Source organism: Suricata suricatta, chromosome 4, assembly GCF_006229205.1.
Source record: "Suricata suricatta isolate VVHF042 chromosome 4, meerkat_22Aug2017_6uvM2_HiC, whole genome shotgun sequence".
Taxonomy (NCBI): Eukaryota; Metazoa; Chordata; class Mammalia; order Carnivora; family Herpestidae; genus Suricata; species Suricata suricatta.
The window spans coordinates 84112968-84120537 of record NC_043703.1 but is presented as its reverse complement, the minus strand read 5'-3'; positions in this window follow the sequence as shown (position 1 = coordinate 84120537).

Sequence of the window (7570 nt, the reverse complement as noted above, 5' to 3'; positions counted from 1 at the left end):
TTGTGTTTCCCTGGGGATGAGTGATGTTGAGCATTGTTTCATGTGCCTGTAGGCCATCTGGATGTCCTCTTTGGAGAAGTGTCTGCTCATGTCTTCTGCCCATTTCTTCACTGGGTTATTTGTTTCTTGGGTGTGGAGTTTGGTGAGTTCCTTGTAGATTTTAGATACTAGCCCTTTATCTGAGATGTCATTTGCAACTATCTTTTCCCATTCTGTCAGTTGCCTATTTAGTTTTCTTGATTGTTTCCTGTGCATTGCAGAAGTTTTTATATTGATGAGGTCCCAAGAGTTCATTTTTGCTTTCATTTCCCTTGCCTTTGGGGATGTGTTGAGTAGGACATTGCTGAGGTTGAGGTCAAGGAGGTTGTTTCCTTCTTTCTCCTCCAGGGTACTGATGGTTTTCTGTCTCACATTCAGGTGATTCATCCATTTTGAGTTTATTTTTGTGTGTGATGTAAGAAAGCGGTCTATTTTCATTCTTCCGCATGTTGCTGTCCAGTTCTCCCAGCACCACCTGCTAAAGAGGCAGTCTTTTTTCCAGTGGATACTCTTTCCTGTTTTGTCAAAAATTAATTGGCTGTACATTTGTGGACCCAGTTCTGGGTTCTCTATTCTATTCCTTTGGTCTATGTGTCTGTTTTTGTGCCAATACCATAGTGTCTTGATGATGACAGCTTAGTAGTAGAGGCTAAAGTCTGGGATTGTGATGCCTCGCATTTTGGTTTTCTTTTTCAATATTACTTTGGCTATTCGGGGTCTTTTGTGGTTCCATACGAATTTGAGGATAGTTTGTTCTAGCTTTGAGAAGAACGCTTGTGCAATTTTGATTGGGATTGCATTGAATGTGTAGATTGCTTTGGGTAGTAATGACATTTTCACAATTCCTTCGATCCATGAGCATGGAATGTTTTTCCATTTTGTGGTGTCTTCTTCAATCTCTTTCATAAGATTTCTATAGTTTTCACCATATAGGTCTTTTACATCCTTGGTTAGGTTACTCCTAGGTATTTTATGGTTTTTTTGTGCAATTGTGAACGGGATCAGTTTCTTGATTTCTCTTTCCACTGCTTCATTGTTGGTGTATAGGAATGCAACCGATTTCTGTACACTGATTTTGTACCCTGAAACTTTACTGAATTCATGGATCACTTCTAGAAGGCTTCTGGTGGAGTCAATTGGGTTTTCCATGTAGTGTCTTATGTCATCTGCAAAAAGTGAGAGTTTGGCTTCTTCTTTGCCAATTCTGATGCCTTTTATTTCCTTTTGTTGTCTGATTCCTGATGCTAGAACTTCCAGCACTATGTTAAACAACAGTGGTGAGAATGGACATTCTTGTCATGTTCCTGATCTCAGGGGAAAAGCTCTCAGTTTTTCCCCACTGAGGATGATATTCGCTGTAGGCTTTTCACAAATTTCTTTTATAATGTTTAGGTAAGTTCCTTCTATTCTGACTATTTCAAGGGTTTTTTTTTTATTATTAAGAAAGGGTGCTATATTTTGTCACATGCTTTTTCTGCAGCTATTGACAGGATCATATGGTTTTTATCTTTTCTTTTGCTAATGTGATGTATCACATTGATGGATTTGCAAATATTGAACCAGCTTTGTAACCCAGGAATGAATCCCACTTGATCATGATGGATAATGTTTTAATATGCTGTTGAATTCGATTTGCCAGTAACTTGTTGAGTATTTTTGTATCTGTATTCATTAAGGATATTGGTCTGTAGTTCTCTTTTTTTGCTAGGTCTCTTTCTGGTTCGGGTATCAAGGTGATGCTGGCTTCATAGAATGAGTTTGGAAGTTTTCCTTCTATTTCTATTTTTTGGAATAGTTTGAGAAGAATGGGTATTAGCTCTGCTTTAAATGTCTGGTAGAATTCCCCTGGGAAGCCATCTGGCCCTGCGCTCTTATTCACTGGGTGATTCTTGATAAGGGATTCGATTTCTTCATGGGTTATTGGTCTATTCATGCTTTCTATCTCTTTCCGTTTGAAATTTGGTAGTGCATGTGCATTTAGGAATTTGTCCATTTCTTCTAGGTTGTCCAGTTTCTTGACATATAATTTTTCACAGTAATCTATAATGTTTTCTTTTTTTCCTAGGGGATTTGTTGTAATAGATCCATCTTCATTCATGATTTTTTCTATATGGGTGCTTCTCTTTTCTTTCTGAGGAGCCTGGCTAGAGGTTTATCAAATTTTGTTTATTTTTTCAAAGAACCAACTCTTGGTTTCATTGATCTGCTTGACTGTTTCTTTGGATTCTATATTGTTTATTTCTTCCCTGATCTTTATTATTTCTTTTCTTCTGCTGGGTTTGGGGTGCTCTTGCTTCTCCCCTTCTAGTTCCATTAGGTGCTCTGTTAGATTTTTAATTTGTGCTTTTTTTAGTTTGTTGAAATAGGCCTGGATTGCAATATACTTTCCTCTTAGGACTGCCTTTGTGGTATCCCAGAGATTTTGGATCGCTGAATTTTCGTTTTCATTTGTTTCCATATATTTTTTAAGTTCTCTAATTGCCTGATTAGCTCAATCATTCTTTAGTAGGGGGGTTTTTAACCTCCACATTTTTGGAGGTTTTCCAGACTTTTTCCTGTGGTTAATTTCAAGTTTCATAGCATTGTGATCTGAAAGTGTGCGTGGTATGATCTCTATTCGTTTATACTTATGGAAGGCTTCTTTATGCTCCAGTATGTGATCTATCTTGGAGAATGTGCCATGTGCACTCGAGAAGGAGGAGAATTTCCTAACTTCAGGATGTAGAGTTCAAAATATATCTATCAATTCCATCTGTTCCAATGTGTTGTTCAGGTCCTTTGCTTCTTTAGTGATTTTCTGGTTGGCTGATCTATCCATTGCTGTCAGTGGTGTATTAAAGTCCTCTGCAGTTAGCACATTCTTTTTTTTAAACTTATTTTTTAAATGCTTTTTATTTATTTTTGAGAGACAGAGAGACAGTGCAAGCAGGGGAGGATCAGAGAGAGAGAGAGAGATACAGAATCTGAAGCAGGCACCAGGCTCTGAGCTAGCTGTCAGCACAGAGCCCGATGCAGGGCTCAAACTCACCAACCATGAGATCATGACCTGAGCTGAAGCCGGACACTTAACCAACTGAGCCACCCAGGTGCCCCTAGCACATTCTTATCAATAAGATTGTTTCTGTCTGTGATTAATTGTTTTATGTATTTTGGTGCTCCCAAATTTGGCATATAGATGTTTATAATTGTTTGCTCTCCCTGATGGAGACACCCTGTAATTATTATACAGTGTCCTTCTTCATCTCTTGTTACTGCATTTACTTTAAAGTCCAGTTTGTCTGATATAAGTATGGCTACTCTGGCTTTCTTTTGGCTTCCAGTTTCATGAAAGATATTTCTCCATCCCTTTACTTTCAACCTGATGGTATCTTCAGGTCTATAATCAGTCTCTTGTAGACAGAAAATAGATGGACTTTGTTTTTTTATCCATTCTGCTACCCTTTGTTGTTTGGTTGGAGCATTCAGTCCATTTACATTCAGTTATTATTGAAAAATGTGGGTTTAGATTCATTGTGTTCTCTGTGTAATTCATGTTTGAAGTGGTGTCTCTGGCATCTTGTGCAACTTTTCCCTCATTGAGTCCCTCTTACGATTTCTTGTAGGGCTGTTTTTGTGGTCATGAATTCTCTCTAGTTTTGTTTATTTGGGAAAACTTTTATCTCTCCTATTTTGAATGACAGGCTTGCTGGATGATGGATTCTTGGCTGCATGTTTTTTCTATTCATCACATTGAAGATTTCCTGTCATTCCTTTCTGGCCTGCCAAGTTTCAGTAGATAGGTCTGTAACCACTCTGATATGTTTCCCTTTGCATGTTAGGACCCTTTTCTCCCTAGCTGCTTTCAGAATTCTCTCTTTATCTTTATATTTTGCCAGTTTCACTATGATATGTCATGCCAAAGGTCAACTCAAATTACATCTTAAGGGTGTTCTTTGTGCCTCTTGAATTTGAATGTCTATTTCTCTCCCCAGATTTAGGAAATTTTCAGTTATAATTTGGTGTAGTATCCCTTCAGGACCTCTCTCTCTTTCTTCCTCTTCAGGAATTCCTATGATACTGATGTTGTTCTGTTTGATTGTATCACTCAGGTCTCGAATTCTCCTTTCCTACTCCTGGATCAATTTCTCTCTCTTTTTTTTGGCTTCCTCTTTTGCTATAAGCATATCTTCTAATTCACCTATTATTCTCTCTGCCTCTTCCATCCTTGAGGTGGCCGCCTCCATTTTATTATTCACCTGATTTGTAACCTTTTTAAACTAATCACAGCTGTTTTTCAAAGTCCCTAGTCATTGTTTCAGTAGCTTCCCTGATGCTTTTTTCAAGCCCAGCGATTAATTTTATGACAAGTGTTTTAAATTCTTGTTAGGATATGTTGTTTAGATCTGTGTTGAGCAGTTCTGAGGCTGTGACTTCTTCCTGGGGATTCTTCAAGGGAGAGTTCTTTTGTTTTGTCATTTTCACTAGTTTTCTGTCTCTTGTCAGTTTTAAAAAGCTCGTTGTGCACTGTGCACCTGTTAGTATTGCTGTTAAAGGAGGCTTTTTGACTGTCCAGTGCCTGTCGTTTCAGGAAATATTCTTTTAATGGTGTTTCTCAGTTTCTCTTGTTGTGCCTTTGATTATTTTATCTCCCTACTCAGCGATATTTGGGACTCGCTGTCATGCACACTTTGGCTTGTTTCTTGGGTCAGCCCTGAAAAGGAAAACAGACAAACACACAGACAAATCAAGCAAACAAACAAATTGAAAGGGGGAAAGGAAGAATAGAAAAGGGGAGAAAAGAATAGAAAGAGAAGAAAAGAAGAAGAAAAAAATAAAGGGGGGCAGAGAAAATGAAGGACAATGGACAGTCTAAAAGTGTATAACCAGTTTGAGGGACAGATAAGGATGAGATAAGGGAGAATGTATCTGGAAGGCAAATAAAATTTTAAGTAAAAAAGGTAATAATAATAAAAAATAAGTACAAAAAAAAGTAGCAGATCCTCCTCATAGATAGGTGTGGTTTGGTGGAGGTAGGTCTCCTGGGGCTGCTCTCAGTAGCCCCACCTTGGTGGTTGCAGAGGATGAATGGTGGCTCCCCAAGCTCCGCTGGAACTAAGCACTGTAGGCCACTCTAATGGATCTGATCTCCTTGTGCCAGTAGCTGAGCCGAGTTGTATCTTTCAGGCCCTCTTTGTTTCAAAATCCTAGTCAATGCACTTTTATGCTACCACAGATGAGATGTACTCGCTTTGGCAGCTGGTTTCTTAGCTGGGATCTCATAGGGGGAGGGAGCAGTTTCTCTTGGCACTGCTGGGATTTGTGCTGCTGCTGCCTGAGACACAGGGTGCTGCTGGAAATGAGCTGTGTGCTCCAGCAGCCACACCAAAGCTTGCGCCCCTGCCTCCACTGCCACCAACTCTCTTCTAGGATCACGTAGGGGTGCGGGGCTGTTTTTTCCCTGTTGGCACCTGTGATTTGGGATTCGCGCTGCCAATGTGGGAGGCCAGATGCACTGTGGAAATGGCATGCGAGCTCCTGCTCCCACAGCTGAAGTTGAAGTGCGTGCCCCCAAGGCCACTGACTCCCTGCCAGTATCGCGCAGAGGTGGAGGCTGTTTTTTCCTTGTGCCACCCGGGGGGTCAGGATTCGCAGTGCCCAGCAGTTATATGTGAAGTGAGCATTTTTCTCTCCGAGCGTGGTTAAACGTTTTTTTTTTTATCTCTTCCCTAGAGACAGTACTATGAGTGTGTTCAGTTTCTCTTTCTCTTCCTTTTTTCTCTCAGGGGCTCCCCGTGCTTTCCTTGTGTTGGGCTGGGGCTCCCACCTTCCCTGCCCTTCTCAGGCTGGCCCATTTTCCAATCTCCACAGTTCGCAGTCACTCACTCAGGCATCTCTGAGGTTGTCTTCTTCTGGAGTCTGTATTTCCTCCTTCCACTCTTGCAGATGAGAGTAACGTCCTTCTCAGTTTAATAGATGGGGCAGATGAAGTTTACAGAGCTCCCTTCCTCTCTGCCATCTTGGTTCCTCCCCCCAGATTCATTTTTTTTTCATTTAGCAATGATATTAGATTAACTGGGCTGGTAGAGGAAGTAGCATAGAAGAAAAAAAGGTATTATGGGATCTCAAAAAAGGAATATTATGCCCCATCCTTTCTCTGATGTTGAGACCATGATATTGGATCACAGAAGTCCAATGCAGAAGCTGGAATGTTGGGCCTGTTTCTCAGTTGGTAGTCTGGGAGTCAGTAAGCCCTGTGTAGAAAACATGATCTTCCCTGGATGAGGCTTAAAGCAGATATGGCAAATGGGTGTCCAGGCCTGAGGAGAGCTATGGAGATCCTATCCATTCAAGATTGAGAACAAAAGAAAAAAAAAAGTGTTGCTTCATTGTCATGTACCCTGACCATGATGGAGGTTGATGACAGAAGGAGCTAGTGGCCTGAAAGTGTCTCATGGTAGCAGAGCTGATTCTGTGACCTTGAGTTGAGTGCAGATTGGGAAGGATCTGATTGTCTCAACAGGTGCCTTTACAAAGAAACTGACAATTATTGTTATCTTTCTAGAATATAAGCTCCGTTTAGGTAAAGATACTACTGTATCCTTAGGCCCAAGCATGGTTCACACTCAATAAGTATTCATTGATGGATAAAGAAATCATATCTTAACATCATATCTTAACATGGATTCTGCACAGCCTTCATTTGAATCCAGAATTATTTATTATCTAGACATTGTCTGTACAGTCCAAAATAAAATGAAATAACACCTTCCTCAACAACAGGCTCACGAATATAAAGAATTTCACACAGTACCAGGCAAATAGAAATGTTCAAAAATAATGTTTGGTTATTGTTGGAAAATGATAAGAAATGTTCATAATAGTAACCGTGAGAGCTTGATGAACATAATTACTTGAGCAGAATTCCTGGTTAGAAAATCTATCTGTATTTGAGCATCTGAAGTTGCTTGTTTTTGTTTGGTTTTGTTTTGTTTTCTCTGCTTTGCATTGGACAAATTGTTCTCATCAGAAATCCAAAACAGATAAACTGACAGATAGCTTGAGTATAGAATATATATTTGTATATATAAATATGGCATCAGAAACAACTGTCAGATATCTAGTTTTGTACCTGGATAGAATCATTCTCTATTCAGTGGATTTCCATAATTGATCATACACTAACCACCTAACAGCCACACACTCTTTGACTCTCAGACTCACCTGCTGCCACTTATTGACACAAACACTGTGAGCCCAAGGAGGCATGCTCAGCTGCAGACCCCTGGGATTCAGCCTTTTCTGGATTGTGCAGAATAGCCTGAAGTGAAAGACAAACAAGGTGCCTGGAGCAAAATTTCTTGATTAGCACTACTCTGTCCTTTAAAGTGATCACATGAACTTTTATCTGAAACATCCTTTGGAGCAGCTACAGATGGGATGTGTTGCTATGAGAACGGCCAAGCAGTTTTGCAAATTCCATGTTTGATAGATAATAACCTTTGTATCATTTAATATTGGATTTCCTGTTACTGATGGCAGTAAATAATCCTTA